This window comes from Macaca thibetana, chromosome 9, assembly GCF_024542745.1.
Source record: "Macaca thibetana thibetana isolate TM-01 chromosome 9, ASM2454274v1, whole genome shotgun sequence".
Lineage (NCBI taxonomy): Eukaryota > Metazoa > Chordata > Mammalia > Primates > Cercopithecidae > Macaca > Macaca thibetana.
Genome location: NC_065586.1, coordinates 85,819,607 through 85,844,783, shown reverse-complemented (window position 1 = coordinate 85,844,783; position 25,177 = coordinate 85,819,607). Strand labels below are relative to the sequence as shown.

The 25,177-nt window shown below is 38.5% G+C and overlaps 1 long non-coding RNA gene across 1 annotated transcript in view; it reads right to left on the bottom strand.

Annotated features, from left to right (window-relative positions):
* Positions 1-237: 237 nt before the first annotated feature.
* The window catches only part of LOC126963421 (uncharacterized), an 81,612-nt gene continuing 56,672 nt past the window's right edge, over positions 238-25,177 (bottom strand). The window contains exon 4 of the long non-coding RNA XR_007729062.1: positions 238-292. This is a non-coding gene — a long non-coding RNA (uncharacterized LOC126963421). The remainder of the gene's footprint in view (positions 293-25,177) is intronic.

Genomic DNA, 25,177 nt, shown 5'->3' with positions numbered 1-25,177 from the left:
AATACATACCTTTGCTCAATGCAAGACTGAAACAGAAATAAATATCTCACCTTTTTAAATGATAGAATTCATGGTAATTAGTATTCATATATTTTGCTATCACTACAATCAAAAAGCAAATAAGTTCAATCAACAGTTTTTGAAATGAAAAGGATCCATTCTGCATTCATAGCTAGGTCATTTTACAGACACATGAGCAATACACTTCAGCAATTATTCTCTACGTAATATTCACTTACCCTCTAGAAAGAAAATCCGTTACTTTCATTCTCCTCAAAGCAGTCCCTGAAAGCTTAAAATAAAAATAAACAGAAATTAAAATAACCGAGGTTTCCTATCAAAATAAGTTAATAAAATATTAATAAACATTAACAAATGAACACACTCAAAAATTGAGAGTAAAATTAATCCCATGTTTCTCAGTAAATAATTCATTGAACGTGAGGAAACTCTCACAGACTGACTTCTATTCAAGCTATTCTAAGACTTTCACATCATTGGCAATGGATGTTTTCTTGGACTTGGTGGACACATTACTCACTACAAATGAGAAAAAAAAATGTGGAGGAGGTCGATCACTGGACCAGGAGGCCGAAGACTGTGTCATTGCCCCTATCAGTCCAATGATCTTTCTTCATTCCTACACCATGCCAGGCACTGTGCCAGGCAGCAAGAATTAAAAGGTGAATACGATATGATCCCTGTTGATGGGGTGTTTATAGTTGAGTATTTTGACTAATTCGAGTTTTCAAAACTAGCTAGAATACAAGATACAGTTTGATAATTACAATAGAAATACATGGGGAAGGAAGAATCAAGAATAACTTCAGAGGAGATAGCCATAAGGAATGAGTGATCATTTTCTCATGAGAGGATGAAGGGAAGACACTGCAGGCAGTGGACAAAAAGAACAAAGACACAATCCCAGGGAATTTATGGAAAAGAGAGTGTTAGCAGTGGAGTGGACACCATAAGGACACGGAAAGTTCTCTGATTCCCCACTCTATGCTGATGCACAACATGGTGCCTGGTCCATGGTGGGTGCTCAACAAATATTTGCTGAATAAATGAGTCCAAATTGGAGGAAGCCTAAAGGGTAAGGGTACAAGAGAATAAATAGAAAATAATAGAAGAGGCTTGTGCATCAAGCCAAGGAATGTGGATATTGTTCTATAAGCAGTGGTAAGCCAGCAAATGTTTTCAAACAGCGAAGTTTGTCTTCATCCATAAAATAAGCATAAGGTTTTGTTGTTGCTGTTGTTATTGTTATTGTTGTTGTTTTAGTTTTTTTCCAAGATGGTGTATTGGAGGCATGGTTAGCACACAACTTTCACTTGGAAAGACAAAATTATGTGTAGCGATTCATGCTATAAACTTTTTTTTTCCAGAAAGCAACACAGGAACTTAACAGGAAAACTGAAAACAACCACAGACCCTGGCTGCAGCCTACACTTTGAGTCAGGAAGAAAACCGTAAGTCCCTAGAGTGTGAGCGGGGAGAAACTGCCTGTACACTACCACTGGGGAACCTGGCAATCCAAGCCACGGGGGAAGGCCTTAACCCTACCCAGCACTGGAGCTGAATTAGTGAGTGAGGGGAGTATATAAGAAGGAACAATATCAGGAGGTGCTTTGCATGCACACCCAGACACCAGTGGGAATAGAGGGAAGCCATTTCTGATCCTACATCGCAAGGGACTTCATAGAAGTCTTCCAGCTAACTCAAGTGGTGGTCACAGGTTGAGAGAAGCTCCCAGCTGAGATTGGCAACATAATCTCAAGTGAAGATGAAGCCCTTTGGCTAGGGCTGAGGGGTAAATGGGAAGTATGCTATATGCATGAGCATAGGAGCTGGATGCCCCAACTTCATACGTGGACCAATACTGTGTGTGGCCTGAAAGGCAGGGTTTCTGTCTTGCTGAGGAAGGCTTAAGGCCTGGCGCAGTTTTGAGTTCTGAGTGCAGACTCCCTGGAACCGAGCTAGCTGCTGCTAGCGGAACACTGCATGTGTGAGACCTGCTTTGCCAAGAGTGTGGGAGCTGGGTGGGGCTTACTGCTGCCTGCTGCTCCCCACTCCCATGTGGACTCTTCTCTGCAACAGAGACAGCTGCAATCCTCTCTGGAACATTACTTCAGCGGTCAGAAAACTGCCATCCAAACCCCACTGAAGTGACTGCTTCTGCCCAGAGGCCAAGCTTGATGTGGACTTGCCTAACCCAGCCCCCACCTAACTTTGCCCCTCTACCCACCCTGGTAGCTTAATGCAAAAGACAGGAATCTGGGGGAGATCTGTGGCCCCACCCACTGTTTGAGACCCCAGAGTACCTCCCCTAAGTAACAAGACAAGCACAAATCCTACCACTACCATCACAGCTGGTGTTCTTTTGTAAAAACACCACCTCCTGGCTAGAAGCCGAGTAACAACACCTGCACGCATAATAACAGCACCCAGGAAGGAGAAAACTTCTGTATGATCTCAGCTATCACCATTTCCTGTGTCACCCTGGCTAACCAGGAGGTCCTGAGTCTGTCTTCACGACCAGTTCATTACCACTACAACTGGCATTTGAGAAAGTCAACACAGAAAGGATATTTATAAGCAAAGAAATCTCAGAGTCTATCATTCTCCTGCCAATCCCATCAGAAGTGGTGCTGGAACCCATTGCTGAAAGACTAGAGGATAGGTTACATCACTGGATTCCTTGCAGCCATTCCCCAGCACCAGCCTGGAGTGTGGCACCCCACTGGGTGGCTAGACCCAAAGGAGCAGCAGGATTCACTATAGTCTGGCCCTTAGGGACTCCTACTGTTAGGAGCAAGGAGAGTTCACTGCATCAAGGAAGCGCCCTGTGGGACAAAAGAATCCAGATGACAGATCTTGAGTCCCAGAACTTTAGGCTTGTAAGAAGTTTATATCAGCAGAGGCACAAGTGCAGTGCTGAGCTCAGTGGGAAAAGTTTGCAGCTCTATCCTAACAGGAAGACAGCACTGGTGCTCATGAAGGGTCTTGCAGAACAAGACTTTTTCTACTCTTGCCCACCACTGTAGACACAGTTGGGCTTCTCTCATGGGAGCTGGGTGGGAGTACACCTGTAGATAGGCTTTCTGAAATGCTTCAGGGTGACTGCATCCCCACAGGAGTGTCCTCCAGGTTCATGTTTGCACAAGAGGTAGTGTCACAATCCCTCTCGACATGGAAAATCAGCATTCCTGCAGATGAAAGGAAGTGCCTGTCTGATCTGAATAGCTGGAACACTGTGGGTCAAGAGTGTGATTGAGAGATAGCTTGCTTTCCTGCTGGCCTGGCAGGGCAGCTGAAGTGGCTGCTTCCCTTCCCACTGAAAAGATCTCAGTGCATTTCACTAAGAGCTCCCCTAGCCTCCTCTGTCAAGGCTGGGACCTCTGCCCACCACAGAGCATTACATTTACCTACTTGTGTTTGCCACAGCTGGTTTATACCCATGGACACATCCTACTGGCCTGAAGCCTAAACTGCTCAACCCAGTGAATAAAATACTTGGAATAAATAAGTAATACACACCACTGGGGAATGAGATAAGCTCCATGAGACCTCTGCCATTCCAACCCCACGGGAGACAATGAACCTGCTTACACACCAAGCACATCACTACTAGGGCCAGCATCTGAGAAAGCCATCATACAAAAACTCTGTAGCCAAGGAACTCATACAAAGTCTTCACCTTTAGAGGCTTTTAGAAGCACTCAGAGCTGAATTAGGTTACAATCCACTATAAACATTAAAATCACATCCTCAAGAGGAAAAAAAGAAATAAAAACCCTCACTACGGAATAAAAAATAAGTTTAAAAATAATTAGAAGAAATAGTATATCCAAATGAGAATAAACCAGAAAAACAGGGTTTTATAACATCCCCAAAATATCACACCAGCTCTCCAGCAATGGATCTAAACCAAGATGAAATCTTTGAAATACCAGAGAAAGAATTCAAAGGGTTGATTATGAAGTTACTCAGGGAGATAAAAGAGAAAGGTGAAAACCAACATAAAGAAATTAAGAAAACAATTCAGAATATGAATGAAAAAAATTCTAAAGCGATAGAGATTTTAAAGAAAAAACAGTTGGAACTTTTAGAAATGAAAGACACATTTAGGGAATTGCAAAATGCAGTGGAAAGTTTTAACAATAGACTAGACCAAGTAGAAAGAAAGAATTTCAGAGCTGGAAGACAAGGGTTTGGAAATAATGCAATAAGACAAAAATAAAAAAGAATTTTAAAAAATGAACAAAGTCTCTAAGAAATATAGGATTATGTAAAATGGACAAACCTAACAATGCTTGGTGTTCCTGAAAGAAAAGAAAAAGCAAAATGTTTGAAAAACTTATTTAGGGGAATAATTGAGGAAAACTGCTCTACCCTTGCTAGAAGTTTAGACATCCAAAAACAACAAGCTGAAAAAAATCCTAGGAGATTCATTGCAAAAAAGACATCACCAAGGTGTCTAGTTATCAGGCTATCTAAACTCAACATGAAGGAAAGAATTCCAAGAATAGAGAGACAAAAACAGGTAACTTACAAAAGAAAACTTATCAGACTAACAGCAAACTTCCCAGCAGAAACCTTACAAGCCACAAGGAATCGGGTTTCTATCTTTGGCCTTCTGAAACAGACAAACTTCTCAGCCAGGAATTTTGCATCCAGCAAAACTAAGTTTTATAAATGAAGGACAAATAAAGTCTGTTTCAGACAAGCAAATGCTGAGGGAATTTGGCACTACCAGACTAGTCCTACAAGAAATGCTAAAAGGAGTTCTAAATCTTGAAACAAAATGTCAGTATCCACCAGAATAGAACTTCTTGAAAGCACAAAACTCACAGGACCTCTAAAACAATACCACAATGAAGAAAACAAAGTAACTAGGTAACAGTCAACATGATGACTGCAACAATACCACATGTCTCAATATTAATGTTGAATATAAATGAACTAAATGCTCCACTTAAAAGATGCAGATTATAGCAGAATGGATAAAAAAAAATAGTCGAACAAATATCTGCTGTCTTCAAGAGACACACCTAACAATTAAGGGATTCTTACAGACACAAGGTAAAAGATATTCTATGTAAATGCAAATCAAAAGTGAACAAGAGTAGCTATCAGATAAAACAGACTTTAAAGCAACAACTAAAGCAACAACCGTTTAAAAAAGAGACAAAGAAGGTCATTATATAATGATAAAACAATACAAGAAGAAGATATTACAATTCTAAATATGTATGACCTAAGTCTGGAACTCCCAAATTCATAAGACAATTACTACTAGACCTCAGAAAACAGATAGACAACAACACAATAATAGTGGGGGACTTCAGTACTCCACTGACAGCATTAGACAGATCATCAAGACAGAGATCCGGCCACTGCACTCCAGCCTGGGCGACAGAGCGAGACTCCGTCTCAAAAAAAAAAAAAAAAAAAAAAAAAAGACAGAAAGTCAACAAAGAAATACTGGATTTGAATTGTGCCCTAGAACAAATGTACCTAACAGATATTTACAGAACATTCTACCCAAGAATTGCAGAATATACATTCTTCTCATGAACACATGAAATAATCTCTAAGATAGACCATATGATAGGCACAAAACAAGTGTTAATAAATTTTTAAAAATGAAAATCATATCAAATATATTCTGAGGCCACAGTGGAATAAAACCAGAAATCAATTTCAAAGGAACCTTCAAAACTGTGCAAATACATGGAAATCATACAGTCTGCTCTTGAGTGATTTTGGAGTTAACAATAAAATCAAGATAGAAATTAAAAAGTTCTTCAAAATGAATAATAACAGTGACACAATTTGTCAAAACCTCTGGGGTACAGCAAAAGCAGTTCTAAGGAAAAAGCTTATGACATTAAATGCCTACATCAAAAAGTCTGAAAAATCAAAAATTGACAACCTAATATCGCATCTCAAGGAACTAAAGAAACAAGTATAAACCAAACCAAAGTTATCAGAATAAATAACAAGGATCAGAGAAGAACAAAATAAAATCGAAACGAACATACAATCATCTCAATAGATGCAGAAAAAGCAGTCAATAAAATCCAGCATCCCTTTCTAATAAAATTCCTCAACAAACTAGATATATATATGATATATATTTAATCAATCATATATATATATATGATTGATTAAATGAAAACTCGGTTCTTCTACAGGATAAACAAAATCGATAGAACCATTAACTAGTTTAAGCTCAACCAGAAATGAAAATGGGGATTTTACAACCAACACCACAAAATACAAAAGATTATTTGAGACTACTATGAACACTTCTATGCACACAAATTAGAAAACCTAGAGGAAATAGACAAATTCTTGGAAACATAAAATCCTCTTAGCTTGAATAAGGGAAAATAGAAATCCTGAACAGACCAATACCAAGTAGTGAGATAGAATCAGGAACAAAAAATTAGCCAACAACAACAAAAAAGCCCAGGGTCAAATGGATTCGGAGCCAAATTCTACCAGACATTCGAAGAAAAATTGGTACAATCATACTGAAACTATTCCAAATGACTGAGAAAGAGAAAATCCTCCCTAACTCATTCTATGAAGCCAATATCACCCTGATACCAAAGCCAGGAAGGGACATCCAAAAACAGAAAATTATGGACCAATATCCTTGATGAACATAGATGCAAAATCCTCAAGAAAATACTAGCAAATAGTGCATCAAAAAGATGATTTACCACGATCAAGTGGGTTTCGTCCCAGGGATGCAGGGATAGTTCAACATATGCAAGTCAATAAATGTGATTTATCACATAAACAAAATTAAAAATGAAAACCATATAATCATCTCAATAGATGCAGAAAAACCATTCAATAAAACCCAGCATCTCTTTCTGATAAAATTCCTCAATATACTAGTCATAGAAGGAACATGCCTCAAAATAATAAAAGCTATATGTGACAGACCCACAGCCAACATCATGCTGAATGAGGAAAAGTTGAAAGCATTCCCTCTGAGAACTGGAAAAATACAAGGATGCCTACTTTCACCACTTGTATTCAACATAGTACTAGAAGTCCTAGCCAGAGGAACCAGGCAAGAGAAATATATAAAAGGCATCAAAATTGGAAAAGAGAAAGTCAAACTATCACTGTTCACCAGTGATATGACTGTATACATAGGAAACACTAAAGACTCTTCCAAAAGATCCTAGACCTGATAAACAAATTCAGCAAAGTTTCAGGTTACGAAATCAATGTACACAAATGAGTAGCACTGCTATCCACCAACAGCAACCAAGCTAAAATCAAATAAAGAAGTCAATCCATCCCTTTTACAACAGCTGCAAAAGATATAAAATAAAATACCTAAACCAAGGAGGTGAAATATCTCTACAACAACTCCAAAATACTGCTGAAAGAAATCATGGATGACACAAACAAATGGAAATACATCTCATGCTCATGGATTGGAAGAATCAATATCATGAAAATGACCACAGTGCCAAAGCAATCTGCATATTCAATGCAATCTCTATCAAAATATCAACATCATTTCCCATAGAATTAGAGAAAACAATCCTAAAATTCACATGGAACCAAAAAAAGAGCCTGAATAGGCAGAGTAATCCTAAGCAAAAAGAAGAAATCCAGAGGCATCACATTACCTAACTTCAAATTATGCTACATGGCTATAGTAACCCAAACAGCATGGTACTGGTATAAACATAGACACATAGAGCAATGGAACAAAAAATAAAGAGCCCAGAAATGAATCCAAATACTTACAATCAACCGATCTTTGACAAAGTACACAAAAGGCACCCTATTCAATAAATTGTACTGGGAAAACTGAATGGTCATATGTAAGAAAATAAAACTGGATCCCTATCTCTCACCACATAGAAAAATCAACTCAAAATAGATTAAAGACTTCAATATAAGACCAGAAACCATAAAAATTCTAGAAGAAAAACTAGAGAAAACTCTTCTGGACACTGACTGAAGCAAATAATTTATGCCTAAAACCCCAAAAGCAAATGCAATAACAACAACAACAACACAAAAAGGGATTTAGTTCAACTAAAAAGCTTCTGAACAGAAAAAACTAACAAAAACAATAACAGCAGAGTAAACAGACAACCCACAGAATGGGTTTGCATCCAACAAAGGACTAATATCCAGAATCTACAAAGAACTCAAACAAATTAGCAAGAAAAACTAAATACTCCTATCAAAAAGTGGGCAAATGACATGAATAGACATTTTGCAAAAGATGATATACAAATGGCAAAGAAATGTATGAAAAATGCTCCACATCACTAATCATCAGGGAAATAGAAATTAATATGAGATGCCACCTTACCCCAACCAGAATGGCCATTATTAAAAAGTCAAAAAACAATACATATTGGAGTGTATGTGGAGCATGTGTTTATCACAGCACAATTTGCAATTGCAAAGATCTGAAACCACCCTAAGTGCCCACCAGCTGATTAGCAGACAAAGAAAATGTGGTATACACACCATGCAATACTACTCAGCCATATAATAGAATAAAATAATGTGTTTTTGAGCAACTTGGATGGAGCTGGAGGCCATTATTCTAAGTGAAGTAACTAAAAAATGTAAAACCAAATGCCATATGTTCTCACTTACAAGTGAGAGCTAAGCTTTGGGTATGCAAAGGCACATAGAGGTGGTATAATGGACATTGGAGACTCAGAAGAGGGAAGGCTGAGTGCAACATGAGGGATAAAAAACTACATATTGGGTACAATGTACACTACTCAGATGACAGATGCACTAAAATCTCAGATTTCACCACTATGCAATTTATCCATATAATCAAAAGGCACAATTTGTGTTCCAGAACTTTCCTGAGGAATGAGACTGAAGATAGTCTCCACTTGACAGGATATTCTTGCTGATTTTTTCTCTTTGCCCTATCCTGTTTATCTCCCTCCCTTTTGAGAGCACTCCCTCAAGGAATCACGTGAATAGGATTTCTCACATCAGGCTCTGGGTTTTGGGAATAAGATCAAAGAAGGAAGGTTTGGGACTCCCGTCTATGTGAAATACTTTTTCTCGTAAAATCCTCATCACAGCCCTTTGAGGAAGGTCTCATAATCTTCAGTTACTAGAAAAGAAAACTGAGAATCAGACTTACCAAAGTCAACAGAGAAAAAAAGATATAAAAACCAGGTCCAGAGTCAATACTCTTAGCTTTATATCTCACATCATTACTTACTGTGAGTTCTAGTGACACCGTTCAAATCCTATGTTTCAAACCTTTTTGAGAGGTTTGCCCTCAGCAATCAGTAAAGAGGAAAGTCAGCATCCCCTTTATCTCCCACACGGTATCAACTTCTCCTTTGGTCTGAATGTGTATTCCACAGAACTACTGGGTCTATTCATTTCACTCAGTTTAAGGGGCTTAAGAAGGTATACCTGAAATATCAGCTTGAAACCCCATGTTGTACTAGAAAGCTAAGGACATACCTGCAGCAAGATAATTTCCAGTGTGAACACCTTATTTTTCCTCCACCTTTTCCTAACCCTTTTTTAAATAAAGAAAAAAAATGGCGCTGTTCAACCCCCAAAGCACCCACTCAGACTTTCAGAGTGGCTACCAACCTCTCCTACTATTCCCTAGTTAATCAACTTTAATAACTTACTCATCCTATCTCCACCGTGACTCTCAGATATACCCCCAACTTCCCACCTTTGTGACCTGACAGACATTCGCATCATCTGCTTAAACCATTATAGTAATCTCTAAGATCAAGTTACTGCATTCCTAGGCATCGTCTGAAATAGTTCAATTCGTTTTTTCCCCAGGCACCACCTCAGCTCAGGTCATTCTCCATTTCACCAGTCCTTCAGTAGTTTCAGTCACGGAATTAAATTCCAACTCCTCACTCTGTTCCTTAAGCTTAGTCAGTGTAGTCCTTGTAAGCTCACTCCTCTCTTCCCTTCTTCAGAATTATGTGCTCCAGTGGATCTTGGTGCACAAACTCTGCTTGTTTCTCCTTTTCCACGCTGTTGGTCTTGCTGCACTCTTCCTAAAACGTATTCTGATGTCACTTCTTGTCTAAATTAAATTCAACTATCAAGTTTCATCTGAGATAAACACTTCCCTAATCCAAAGAGCCAGAGTCAATTCTCCTTTGAATCAGGAGAAACTTCAGGTTACCTGATTCCACAAAGGATCTGGGTCAGCTTACAGAGGCTCCAATCAACAAAACTATAACAGGTTCATTTTTCAAGTCAAGTCCTGCAGGAATATGCATTAGAATAGGTGGGTAAGGAGAAGGGAGAAGGACCATGGAGAAGGACAAAAGCACATGTAAGCTGGCTCTAGGACGCTGCTGTATTCCCACCAGGTTTGGATAGGAAATTTAGCTCTGCATTTCCAGACAGCCTAATCAAAAGGAAATATGGCTCAGTATATAACACCTATTTCCCATAATATATTCATTGGTCATTTTTTCTCAAGAGAAACAAAAATTTCTTATCACTTAGCCTTACATGCATTACCAAACTGTAAGGGCCTTTGGACAAAGGTGTGTCTTACACATCTTTGAATTTCCAATAGCACCTAATGCAGTTCCTTGCCTCTAGCAGATGATCGTTAAATAATTATCCAATTAAATTTAACTCCTTTTATTTATTCATTCAACAGATATATATTGTGCATTTACTAAGTGCCTGGCCCTGTGCTAGGATTGCAATGACAGAGGCTCTTCTTCTCACACAGTTTATATTCCTCAAATACTCCTTGGCATCAATTATCCTAGGAAGAATACAAAGTTGAACACTTCACATGACATGACACTCTATAAGCTTGCCAAAATCTTTCTTTGTCTATTTCTTTGACTATTTACATTTAGAGAGCAGAAGTTTCAAACCTACCTGGAAGCTGAAGTCATATTTTCTTTGACGCAGTGGGTGTTTTTAATTGTTTGCCAGCTGTCATGGTTTATTTTATGTGTCAACTTGGCTGAGCTGTGTTGTGCCCAGATATCTGGTCAAACGTTATTCTGGGTGTTTCTGTGAGGGTATTTTTGAACAAGAGAAACATTGAGCAGGTTTGAGTAAAGCAAGTTTCCCCCATGTGAGTAGGCTCCTTCAGAAAGACCAGTATTCCCCAGCAAGAGAGAATTCTCCAACAGACTGCTTTCAGACTTCGTCTGCAACATTGGCTCTTTTGGGTTCTGGAGAAGACTGCCTTTAGACTGAATGTGGAACATCGGCTTTCCTGGATCTCCAGCCTGCCAGCTCACCCTGCAGATTATAGACTTGTCAGCCTCCATAGTCATGTGAGCAAATACCTTAGAATTTAATTAATTAGTTAATTAATGTCCTTTTGGTTCTGCTTCTCTGGAGAATTCTGACTAATCCACCAGCATTTAAAAATGGGAAGATTTCAGGCAAGAATTCGTATTTCTAGCCTACATCAGTCAGAGTCCAACCTCAGAGAAAAGAAATAATTCTGAATCTTTGACACACAAAGTACATAATGGAGAAAATTAGGTGAAGGGAGAACTGATAAACAAAAAGGGAATTGTGAGGGAGCATAGACATTAGCAACAAAAGGAAGCCACTGTCACATCAAAACTGGAGAGAGAGGAGGAGGCAGATATAGGGTGTGCAGGAAGGGATGAGGAAGGAACTAAGGTCACTCAGTGGAAGCCAGAGTTGTAATAGGCCTGTCTCTCAAAAGCTGGAGTCCTTTTGGAGGTATTTATGTTGCTGGAGGCATTGTTCAAGGCTGAGAGGCAGGGTTAGACACAGCCAAGTTTCTCCCTTTTTCTTCACCCCCGTCTCCCACCAGTGCCTCCCATTGGTGGGACCCAGACAGAAGCCAGCTGAAATGGGAATCTGAAAACGGCAGCCTATAGAGTCAGCCTGCACCATTCAAAGCCAAGCGGTGGGAGTGGAAGAATAGACCTAAGGGCAAAAAGATTGACTTCTGAGATATTACAACGTGAGCCTTGCAATCTTGCTCACATCTGTGGGCTTGAGCTGAGTAGTAGCTGTGTCCCTTAGCCTGGGCACACAGTCCTCAGTTTGCCTTAAGTTGAACCTGCCCATTTTCTTCCATTAAGTTACCTGCCTAGACCATACAGGCCCGTGTCACAGAGACTGGGAAACACAGAATACTGAGGCTGAAAAAGTGCTATGGACTGAATGTCTGTGTGTCCTCTCAAATTCACATGTTGAAACCCTAATTCCCAATGTGATGGTATTTGGAGGTGGGGCCTTTGAAAGGTAATTAGGTCATAAAAGTAGAGCCCTCATGAATGAGATTAGTCCTCATAAAAAGAGACACAAGAGATGAACTCTCTCTCCCTTTCTCATGTGAGGATAAGCAAGAAGATGACTATCTTCAAACCCAGAAAAGAGCCCTGTCTTAGTCCTTTTTGTGTTGATATAAGAGAATACTTGAGACTTGGTAGTTTGTAGGGAAAAGAGGTTTATTTATTTCATAATCCTGCAGGCTGTACAAGAAACATGGCATTGGCACCTGCTCAACTTCCGGTGAGGGCCACATGTTACGTCAAAAAATGGCAGAGAAGGTCAAAGGAAAAGTAGACACATGCAAAGCAGGACTAAAATCAAGAAGCATTCTGGCCTTACAACAACCCACTCTCTCAGGAACTAATCTGTTCCTGCAAGAACTAATTCCATCTTACTAGAGTGAGAACTCACTATCAGGAGAACAATAAGCCATTCACGACAGATCCTCCTCCATGGTCCAAACACTTCCCACCAGGCCCCACCTCCCAACACTGCCACGTTGAGGATCAAATTTCAACATGAGATTTGGTGGGAACAAGCAAGCCATAACTAAGCCATAGCATTCTTCCCCTGGCCCCCCCAAAACTCATATCCTCACATTCAAAACACAGTTACACAATTTTCTCTTCTAATAGTTACAAAAGTGTTCACTAGTCCCAGTATCAAGTCAAAAGTCCAAAGTCCAAAATCTCATTTGAGAGTCAAGGCAAGTTCCTTCTAGCTATAAACTTATAGGGAAATTTGTATTTTTCCCCTTAAGGTTCAATAATTTGAGTCTATAAAATAATCTGATACTAGAAAGATTAGTAGGAAAAGGGCATATAAATTTTATGACATACATATATGTGCACAAGAGTCATATAAAATAGTAAAACTCAAAGAAATATAAGAAGGTTAACGCTTTTATACCATCTCGAGGTTACAGAAAGAAAGGGGGTATGGCAAAATAGGTTATGGCAGCAAAACAGGTTATGGAAGGAAGAGAAGAGGAAACACCTTGCTAGCAAAGGGGTCTCACCATGCAGATGAAACCTCACAGGTAGCAGCCTTCAGAAAAAAATAAATGGTAGCCAGCAGTAAATATTTCTGTCAGAGCTTTAAATTGTCAGACTCTCAATTCATCTTTCCCAGGTCCCAATAAGGGGGGCTTTACAGAAAGCCTGTTTCTCTCTGTTGTTTACTTCACTTCATTTCCTCCACAGATGCAAATCTCCCCCTCAAAAGTCAGTTTTTCAGCTATTCTGGTGTCAGCATCTGCTCAGTTTCTGGTGAGGGTCTTATGCTAGTCTAAATATAACATAGAAGGTTAAAGGAGAAGTGAACATATGCGAAGAGGAAACAAACCCAAGCATAATCATCCAGTGGGTTCATCTTGCCCACTGCCCCGAAAAGCTAATGCAGTAACAGTAGGTTTTTGTGGCAAAGGAGTTTAATTAACACATGGCTAACCAAGAGGAAGTTTATTACTCAAATCAGCCTCCCCAAGAACTCAGGCTAAGGTTTTTATGGATAACTTGGGGGGCCAGGCATGGGTGCTGCTGATTGGTTAGAGATGAAATTATAGGGGTATGGAAAATGGTTCTTGTGCACTGAGTCAGCCTCTGGAAGGGGGGCCACAGGACCAATTGAGTCATCAGGCATAGGTCTGGGTGAAATCAATTGGTCACCAGAATATAAAAGTCTAAAAAATCTCAAAAGACCAATCTTACATTGTATGATAGTGATGTTACCTCTAGGAGTAATTGGTGAAATCACAAGTCTGTGGCCTCTGCTTCATGACTCCTGAGCAGTAGGGGATTATAGGAAAACAAGCTAGGAAACAACCGCTGTTTATCATTTAACTATACCTACATTTTAGCAGAATTCAGGCCCCTCCCATAATCCTGATCTTGTAATGTTTCGTTAGTCTTACAAAGACTGTTTCAGTCTCCAAACAAGGAGGGGGTCAGTTTTGGGGAGGGACTATTATTATCCTTGCTTCACAACTAGATTGTAAACTAAATTATTTCCATGGTTAGCTTGGTCTATGCCCAGGAATGAGCGGGGACAGCCAGCCTGTGAGGCTAGAGGCAAGATGGAGTCAGCCGTGCCAGACTTCTCTCACTGTCATAATCTTTGCAAAGGCAGTTTCATGAGGGGTGTCTCAGTTTTATAACAACCCACTGTCTCAGGAACTAATTCAGTTTCATGAGTACTAGTCGTGTCCCACCAGAGCAAGAATTTACTACTGCAAGAGCAGCACCAAGCCGTTGATGATGACCTAAGCACCTCCTACCAGGTTCTCCCTCCCAAAACCACCGTAAGTTTAAACATAAGATTTGACAGGGATAAACAAGCCATATCCAAAACTAGCAAGCCCCCACCAGGAGCCAAATCAACAACATGTTGATCTTGAGCTTCCCAGCCTCCAGAACTGTGCAAAATAAATGTTTGTTGTTTAAGTCACCCAGTCTATGGTATTTGTTATAGCAGCCCCCAAACAGACTCAGAGAGGGAAACTGAAAGACCATCTACTCCAATCTAGATAGTTATCATATTACAGAGGAGACAGTGAAGCCCAGAGGGAGACAGATTTGATAATTTGATAGGTGGCAGAGCCAAGCTGCTCTTTCAGTTTGGTGTTCTTTCCTCTACACATCTATCTGTGGAAAGGGGAATTTAAAATTCTACCTCTAATCGCAGAGACAGTTCCCTGGGGAACGGCTGTATTTTAAAATGCAAAACAACCTAGACTTTTGAATAACAGAACGATTAGTTTAAATCAGGTGAAAAACTTATTTACAAAATGGGTTTAATATAAAAATCTCCAAAACCTAATCTAAAGGAATTTTGCCTTCCTGGTTTTTTTTGTTTGTTGTTTTGTTTGTTTGTTTTTTGTTTTGGTTTATTTTTACTATGTCTGAACATGTTCTTTTTCCTTTAAAGTGACTTTAGAAGGAATACCTAATGATGAAGGCTAGTACAATGAAGATTTTTTTATGAATTAAAATAGTCGTTTTGTTGTTTTGGATGACTACACTGGTTCCCTCAGTATCTTATTCTATCAAGTGCTCTGGCTTTTATCTAACTCAAGAGAAAATGGGTAAGGGGAATTTTTTCCTGATTACCATATGCATTTGTGTCTTTTTCTATCTTTCCCATATTTCATCACACAATTGGAGGAAAAATAATTTCTACGGCTCAGTAATTTGAATTTTAGCAGCAAGAGTTCTGAAACTTCAGACTTACCAAAGAGGTGTGAACTGGGTTTAACTGAATCTTAGTTGCTTAAGTAAGTTGAGGAGTTAATGTTTATCATGATTCTTCATCATCTGCTCCTGTTTGGATTTGTAAGCATCTTCTGTAAATTGGTTTACTCCTTTCTCAGCACAGAGATTTGCCAGGAGAAATTTCTGGAAATTCAGCAGCTGGTGTCAGTGCTGCGAATGTCTATCCAGTCAGGTAATCTCACAGCTTCCTCTCTTCTCATATCAACTGCAAACTATTTCTTATGTAGGAAACATATGCTAACAAATATGGTAATCCCTATCATCTTTAATCATTTTACTTTGCTTCACTATTTCAGCAATAAAATATTAACAACCATTTGGGTTCACTAATTCCAGATTTCCAAAAAGTGATTCCTAGAATTTTAAAAGAAAAATATTTGGTTAGCAACAATATTTCATGATAGAAGAAAAGAAGGAAGAGATTCTGTTTGGAGGAAAAGGACTAGTTTTGGATTTTTTGTTTGTCTTCCCAATACATCTCTTTCTCTTAGGGTGAAAATCTTGTGTCATTTATAAAAATGAGGTTACAAAATAGCTCATTGGTTCTCATCAGTAGTTTATGAGTCTCAATCTTATTAACAATCGTACTGTTCTTTCTGAGAAGCTAATAGCAAACTGAAGATCACTTTGAAAGATAATTGGCTTTGGCTTAGTAACAAAGTCATGTTTATAGATGTCTCTGGAAAAAAAAGAAACCCACACACCACCAAAAAATATTAGAGTGTCATGGGCCTTATGGCCAGGTTAAGACCACTTCCAGGTGTCTCCCTTCCTCAGTAAGCTTCCTGTTCCCCAACAAACCAAAACCAGAACGTATTGCTGACCAAAACACAAATGGTTTATATTCAGCCTGTTTTTCTGAACAGTATCTAACTTTACTTGGAAGCAGAAATTGCCTGTTCTCTGGAGATTAGTTGTGATTAGCCAAATCAATTCCATTCCTCACTTTCCCAGTCTCCTTGCAACTAAACATGGCCATGTGATATAATCCTTATCTAGAAAACATATGTGAAAGTGGCCTGATAAAGGATCATACATGTCCTGCTCCTTCCCCATTTTTCCTGATGGCTGGACCTTCTGATAACAGCTATCTTGTACCATGAGGTAACCAACAGGAGAATGAAGGTGTACGTGCTAAGAATAACAGTTCAGAATGATAGAAAGTAACTGGGTCCCTGATGGGAGAGTTGAGAAAATGAGCCTATAACAGTAACCACCTACCCCTGGAATGCCAATAACGTAAAAACAAAAATCTTAATAAATTATTGGTGTAAGCTACTGCTGGCATTTCTAACTGCTATAACCTCCTTTTCCCAGGAAAATTTGAGAAACTTTGTCTGTGACGCTATTCTTCCATTTACTCTGATAAAAATAAAAGAACAAAAACATCTTGTTGTCCATATTCTTACACCATTAAAACAAAATTACCAGGGTTAGGATTTTCATCAGTTTGATAGTTTACTGAAGTGTTTAATTTACTTCTGTGCCAGAAAAATCTTGTGGTTGCATCCAAATGATTATTTGTAACATGAGCTGTTATTTGGATGACAGTGTATTTTATCTTCCAATTACATTTTGTTTAATAGGTAAAATATCCATTTATAAAACTACTGCTGCTATAAAATGGTTTTACTATTAAAATCTAGATCCCTTAATTTATTCATATAGAATCCATTATAGTATACAATTTGGATGGACTGGGGTCATAATAATAAGTCTCTTTTAATATCAGAAACAAACAATAACAAGCAGATTTAATATGTCAGCCTTAATCTTAAACTCCAGATAAATTCTGCTTTACCCTTCTCAAATAAGTGAAACAAGAGTGATTAGAAGTTAATAAAATCAGTATGTAGTATGACATAGACGCTAAGTAAAGTTAATGGGTCAAGATAATATAATTCTGACTACACAGGATACTAGTTTATAGTATCTGAAGTTTCAGCAAACAAGTTGAATCCCAGCTGAGTTCCAACCTAACTATATGTACTCTATGTTCTTTAACATGTAAGTTCAGGTATCCAAAATAGATAAATGAGAGCTAAAATAATAAACACTGTATAATTATTTCATACTCTTCCAAGGTTTTCATAAAATCTTTAATTGAACCATCACAAAGTTATTAATATATAAACTGGTCAATGCAAAGTATCCAGTTTCACTATCTCTTTTCATTATAGTAACCAGTTGCTAGACTGAAGTGTTTCCCACATAAGATGTTTCTTATGTAGAATGACTTGATAGGAGCCATAAAGAAAGGTTATGTAACATAATGGGCAGTGCACATACTTCAGAGACAGAACAGAGTTCATTCTTTGCAATTGATCACTGTGCATCTTGGGCAAGTCATTTAATTTTACTGAGCTTCAGTTTCCTCCAAGGTTGAATGGAGATCATACCTACCTTTAAAGATTGTTGTGAAAATCATTTTATAAGTAAGTATACTGTCAAACTACAAGCTGGTGAAACCCTAATTTTATAATGCTAAAATTAGTTCTGAATCACTTAATGCCTATATGAAATACCTGCAGTATACCTCATATCCTTGTAGTCTCACATCTGATCCCAGCCCAGCTGTGACGAACAGTTCCTCACATTGTTCCCACCCTGTGCTGATGCTCCCTCACTTCAAGCATGAGCTACACATCTCATTTATTCTCTGACACCAGGGCTTGGGACACTAATGGGAGCCAACTTAGCACTTATGAAGGCACAAGTCAGAAGCGCAGAGAAGTTAATAACCTTTTGAGCAACCATCAATCAATGGGGGATAGGAAGCATTCACTTTCATCCCTCAGCCAGGCAATTCGAAGATACATCCTACAGGCTCCTCAGAACGTCCAGGCAGTACTGAGCACCAGTTGCCCATAGTGTCGATGAACTTGATAACACATTATTGCACTGCCTCTGAATCCCTCAAACTCTTGCTTCCCTGACTTTTCAGTACCGCTCTCTAAGATCACTCCCTCAAATAAACTACCCTAGTCTCAGGTTTTGCTTTTGGGGGAACCCAGTTGAAGATGTTGTTACCAGGAGTAGCTCTACAGAAAATAGTCTGAATATGGAAATTGGGGGTTAATCATTTGCCAGTCAGACAACCAGAACCGCATTGCTAGAAGTAGTGGTAAGAAGCCCCAGAATTCAGGAGCATCACAGCTGCTAAGGTCCTTGACTAAGTTATAAATAGATGAGGTGTGGGTAAAAGATGAAGTACCAGTTTATGCAGCCTGGCATTTGGAAAATGTGGGACCAAAGGTAATTATAAGTATCGTTAAGTTGCCTGAGGTTTTTTTTTAACTGATTTAGAGGCCTTGACAAAAGAAAAGCATAGACTCAAGTCAACCATCAACTCAAAGCATTTTGTGTAGTCCAGGAAGCTTCCATGACAGCTTATGAAGAGACTCTCATCATCTTAAACCACAAGGCACAGTGTTTAAAAAAAAATGGTCAGATGACTCATGGAGATAGGATTTAATTGTAAGAGCATAAGAACTGCAAAGAAAACTGAATGCACAGTCTCAAAATGTCTCCTGTGGCAATTCAAGTCCTAATAGAAAAAAAAAAAAAAGAGGCATCTTGATACCTTAGAAACATCTGGGTAGACACAGATGAGAATTGTAAAGGACTAGAATGCCCTGAGACCGCTGAGGTTGCAGAATCAACTCCCTTCCCCTTGTAAGAGAAGAAAAGCTTCCTCCTCCTTGGAGGGAGATCTTATAAAAATGTCATCAGATGGCCACGCCCCGTGGCTTACACCTGTAATACCAGGACTTTGGGAGGCCAAGGTGGGTGGATCATGAGGTCAGGAGATCGAGGCCATCCTGGCTAACACGGTGAAACCCCGTCCCTACTAAAAATACAAAAAATTAGCCAGGCGTGGTGGTGGGTGCCTGTTGTCCCAGCTACTCTGGAGGCTGAGGCCGGAGAATGGCGTGAACCCGGGAGGCAGAGCTGGCAGTGAGCTGAGATCGCACCCCTGCACTCTAGCCTGGCTGAACCGTCTCCAAAAAAAAAAAAAAAAAGTCATCAGATATTTGTCCTTCTCAATATTCATCCTCTTTTTCCCTCAGCATAAACCCCTAATGCTACTACATACTGGCAGGATTTAGAGGAAAATGTGGGAGATATATCTGAAGGATGTTGGACAAGGAAGATAGAATGTAAGTTTGGATAGAAGAAAGTGTATTAACATAGGAGTACTTTTCTATGATTCATGGCTTAATATCATACAAAGCCTTTGTAACTGGTCGTAATATGCTGCTGGGATAGGCTTGACATGGCAATCTCCTAGAATAAAATATATGGGGATGCTGAAACTGCATTACTGTATTTTGAAGAAATGGTCAAAAGGCTCATGGAAGTGGAAATGTTACAATATATTTATGAGAGCCTAAGAACCCCCCACATGATTCTGTCCTCCAGGAGGATCCAGAGGACATTGAAGAATGAATTATTTATTTTCAGATATGGGAATAGACAGCACAAAACTATACTCCCTGAGAGGAAGGATACAAGTGAATTGTGCCCTACAATTGATCCAGCTTATTGCTATAAGCAATTTCCAGGTTACAGCACAGGGAAGAGTACCCAAACAGAGCCCAGAAGTCACCTTGAGTTGAGGAAACAGAAACTAAACTTTAGGGAAACTAAGACAACTAAAATGTGTAGGGCAAAATACTGAAGAGGTGAGAGCTTCACAGAGGGTGAGCTCTGGACTTTCGCAGAGTGATCCCTTTGTGTCTTTGGCTGAGTAGTGATCAGTACCTTTTTGTGGTGACACCTCACAAGGCTCGAGAAAGAAACACCAGACAGAAGTAGGATGAATAATTCCTGGAATCTACAGCAAGAGTGGAGAGATATCACCACCCCATCAGCCAGATTGAAGAGACTTTGTAATACATGGAGCACTGGGAAGCCTTGTTAGAAAAGTATTACCTTAGTAGTGACTCTAAGTTAGCCCTGGCTGAAGCATGTCTGGACCCACCCTAACAGAGCTTACAAACAAACCGCTAAAGAGTTAAACTGATCCTAAGTAAATTAACTAAGTGACTGAACAAAGCCTGATACTCTTTGAAGAAATACAATAACATTTAATACCTACCAATATGAAATTTACAGTGTTCAGTGACCAATTGCCCAAGGCATATAAAGAAGCAGGAAACGTGACCCATAACAATGAGAAAAATCAACCAATAGAAAATACTCAGAAATGGCAGAATTTCGTAATAGGCTAGTAAAACAACTGTTATAAACATGTTCCATATAATCAGAAATATAAAGGAAAACATGAACATGGTCAAAGAGATATAAAGAATCGTATTCAAGTTGCAAGATAAAGTCCTCTTTACTCTTCCAAGCCTCACAGTAACCTCAAATCTAAAAACATACAACGGATACACAAAAAAGTAAAGAGCAAGACATTAAAACATACCACCGGGAAAAAAAAGACCTTCGCTAAAAGGAAGATAGGAAGGAAGAAAAAAGGAAGAGAAGACAACAAAACAACCAGAAAACAACAAAATGCAGGAGTAAGTCCTTACTTATCAACAATAACGTTGAATGTAAATGGTCTAAGCTCTCAAAACAAAAAACAATAGACTGGCTGAATGAACCAAAACGAAAAAAAAGACCTGATGAACTCAATGACTTTTCGCCTGCAAAAAACATACTTCACCTGTAAAGACACACATCGACTGAAACTAAAGGGGTTGGGAAAAGATAGTCCATGCAAATGGCAAACAAACAAACAACAAAATAAACAAGAGTAATTATACTTATATTAGACTACACAGCTTTCAATAGAAAAACTATAAAAACAGACAAAGAAGGTCATGTAGTGAAAAAGCAGTCAATTCAGCAAGAGGACATAACAATTTTAAATATATATGCACCCAACAAATGAGCACCCAGATATATGAAGGAAATATTATTAGTGCTAAAGGGAGAGAGAGAGACCTCAATACAATAATAGCTATAGACTTCAACACCCCACTTTTGGCTTTGGACAGATCATCCAGACAAAAAATCAACAAAGAAACATTGGACTCATTATGCACTATAGACCAAATGGATATAATAGATATTTACAGAACATTTCATCCAATGGCTCCAGAACACACATTCTCCTCAGGACATGGATCATTATCAAGGAGAGACCATATTTTAGGCCACAAAACTAGTCTTAAAACATTCAAAAATTGAAATAATATCAAGAATCCTCTTTGACCACAGTGCAATAAAACTAGAAAGCAATAATAAGAGGAATTTTGGAAACTATACAAACACACAGAAATTAAACAATATGCTCTTGAATGATCAGTAATCTAGTGAAGAGATTAAGAAGGAAATTTTAAAATTTCTTGAAACAAGTGATAAAGGAAACACAACATACCAAAACCTATGGAATACAGTGAAGGCAGTAATGAGCTATGAGTGCCTACATCAAAAAAGAAGAAAAATTTTAAATAAACAACCTAATGATGCATCTGAAAGAAGTAGAAGAGCAAACCAGACCCAAAGTTAGTAGATGAAAAGATCCCTATTTCTCACCATATATTAATTTAAAGAAACAAATCAAACAGATAAAGGCTTGAGTCTAAGACCTCAAACTATGAAACTACTACAAGAAAACATTGAGGAAAATCTCCAGAACATTGGTTTGAGCAAACATTTCTTGAGCCATACCACATGAAAACAGTTAACCCAAGCAAAAATGGACAAATGGGATCACATAGAGTTAAAAAGCTTCTGCACAGCAAAGGAAACAGTCAATGAAGTAAAAAGACAACCCACCAAATGGGAGAAAATATTTCCAAACTATCCACCTGACAAGGGATTAAGGACCAGAATATATAAGAAGCTCAAACAACTCTATAGGAAAAAAAATTTAACAATCCAATTAAAAATGGGCAAAATATCTGAATAGACATTTTTCAGAAGGTGACATACAAATGGCAAACAGGTACATAAAAAGATGCTCAACATCACTGATCATCAGAGTACTGTAAATCAAAACTACAATGAGATATTATCTCACTCCAGTTAAACTGGCTTTTATCCAAAAGACAGACAATAACAAATTCTTGTAAGAAATGTGGAGAAAAGGGAACTCTTGTATACAAGAGTTGGTGGGAATGTAAACTAGTACAACCACAAGAACACTTTGGAGATTCCTCAGAAAACTAAAATAGAGATACCATGTGATCCAGTAACCCTACTGCTAGGTATTTACTCAGAAGAAGGGAAATCAGTGTATGGAAGAGATATCTGCATGCCCACGTTTATTGCAGCACTATTCACAAAAACAAAGATTTGGAAGCAACCTAAATATTCATCAACATATAAACAGATAAAGTAAATGTGGTACACATCCACAATGGAGAACTATTCAGCCACGAAAAAAGATGAGATCCTGTCATTTGCAACAACATGGATGAAACTGGAGGTCATTATGTTGAATTAAATAAGCCAGGCACGGAAAGACAAACTTCACATGTTCTCACTTATTTGTGGTAGCTAAAGTTTAAAACAATTGAACTCGTAGAGATAGAGAGTAGAAGGGTGATTACCAGAGGCTGGGAAGAGTAGTCAGGGTGGGGAGTGGTAAGTGGGGATATTTAATAGGTATGCAAAAATAGAAAGAATGACTAAGACCTAGTATTTAATAGCACAGCAGGGTGACTATAGTCAATCATAACTTAATCTTGTATTTTAGAATAACTAAAAGTGTATGATTGGATTGTTCGTAATGCAAGAGATGAATGTTTGGGATGATAGATGATCCATTTATCCTGATGTGATTGTTTCACATTACATGCCTGTATCAGAATGTCCCATATACCCCATAGGTATATATACTACTTTGTACTCGCCAAAACTAAAAATCAAAAACAAAGAAATTAAAAACCACTCAAAGCAGCTCTGGTCAGAAGGGCTTCCTCCTTAGCATAGGAAGCATAGCAGGCAGGCAGCACACTCCCTAGGATCTAGCAGCCAAGAGCATGAAATTTGGAGTTCAGTTTGAGTTTGTCACCACCATTTATGAGTCTGTGACTCTGGGAAAATTGACTTTCCCTAAGCCTTAGTTTTCTCACCTATTGAAAGGGGATAGTAGGCGTTTTAAAAGCACCTTAATTTGTGGAGCCCTCATGAAGATTACATGAGCTGGTGACGGGAGTAGTTACTGTTGCTCTTGCCACAGCTGGACCCTGGGATAAGCATGACACCAATCAACACTGAGTGCACACAATAACAAATACACGGAATGACTGACTGGACTGCTGAGATTTTTTATGTTTTGAATGAAGTCTGACATATGAAAAGGAAAGTGCATAAATGCTAAGGTAAATTATTAGAGTGAACACACCTATACACACCTACAGCCACCATCTAAGTCAAGAAACAGAACATGGCCAGCACCTGGAAAGTCCCCTTAACCCCTCCCAATTATATTTCCTCCCTCTCCCTGGAAGTTAATGTCCTAAATTCCAACACCATAGATTAGTTTTCCCACTTTTCAACTTTGTGTAAATGGAATTGTTGTGTCTATTCTTTATGTGCCGATTCTTTCACTCAACACTATAGTTGAGAGAGTTGAGAGATTCTCTATGATGTCATATGAGGTGGTAGTTTGTTCACATTGGATAATGCACTGTTACATACATTTTTCTTTCTACCATGGGTAGATATTTGGGTTGTTTCCATGTTGGAGCTATCATGAATAGTATATTGTAATGAACTTTCTTGTACATTTTTTGAAGTGGGGCCTCAATCAGAAGGATTTGGGCCTCCTTTGTACATTTCTTGATGTCCTTATGTAGATACACTTTAATGTTGACTGTTCTACCTAGAGAAGGATTGCTGTCCAGCCTTAATGAATAACATTAAAAAGTTTTCCAAAATAATTGGACTAATTTGTATTTACTTGAAACTACTGTCACAATTTTTATTTGTTTAATAATGCACAGAAACTAGTCTCTTAATTCAACAAATACAAAGCTCTCCTAGAATAGGATTTCCCAAAGTGCGGATTATGAGTCCTGCCAGAGACTCTGAAAATTAAAATAGGTTTTTTGGTTCAAATAATTTTGAAAATCATTGCATATTATATCATCATCTCAGAGAATGTACCTTAACATATTAAAATATCTGAGAAGCCCTTTATTAAAAAATAATAGGCTAAGTTTGTTTGAATGATTAGTAATTGTTTTGGCCCACAGAGCCCTTTTGAGGCTTTAACACCTGTAGATAACACAAATATGCAGCCTGTGAGTGGACTCAGGCAGCAGGAAAGGGGCAGACATCTTTCGGTGCTGTAAAGCTACGGTGCTTAATAATTGAGATGCCAATTCCCTCTTTGAGGATGGTGGTTTCATTTCATGGTTGAAGCATTGGCACAATGATAATCTGGAAGATGGTAACCTCTTTTAACTTTAAAAGTTTTTTGAGCTTTTCTAATATTTGAGATGCCTTTTCAGCTGTTGTCGATTAACCCCTAAATCAACAAATAATTACTGGTGGCCTGCTGTGCACCCAGAATTGCACTAGGTTTGTGGAATAGATAAGATATTGCTTGCTTATTGAAAATGACTTATAGTCTAGTTAGTAAA